The following is a 239-nucleotide window of genomic DNA, read 5'->3' as shown; positions in this document are numbered from 1 at the left end:
CTCGGGACAAGCTTTGGGAGGTGCTGCACGTTGTATTTTTCCTTGTTCTAAGCCATGGCTTTGCATGGGAACTGAAGTGGGAGGCCTACAGAGCAGAAAACACGTGGTGGAGAGCTTCCATCAGTGAATGATTTTGAATGAATGCCAGCATCTTCCTCCACAGGCAGCTTTGAATCTTTGTCTCTATTTTCTATATTTCTTGTGATTGTTTGTGAGTTTGTTTTGAGGGGAGGGACAGG

This window comes from Morone saxatilis, unplaced genomic scaffold (genome assembly GCF_004916995.1).
Source record: "Morone saxatilis isolate NCDOM2014 unplaced genomic scaffold, NCSU_SB_2.0 Contig5, whole genome shotgun sequence".
Lineage (NCBI taxonomy): Eukaryota > Metazoa > Chordata > Actinopteri > Moronidae > Morone > Morone saxatilis.
Note: the sequence above shows the minus strand (reverse complement) of the source record.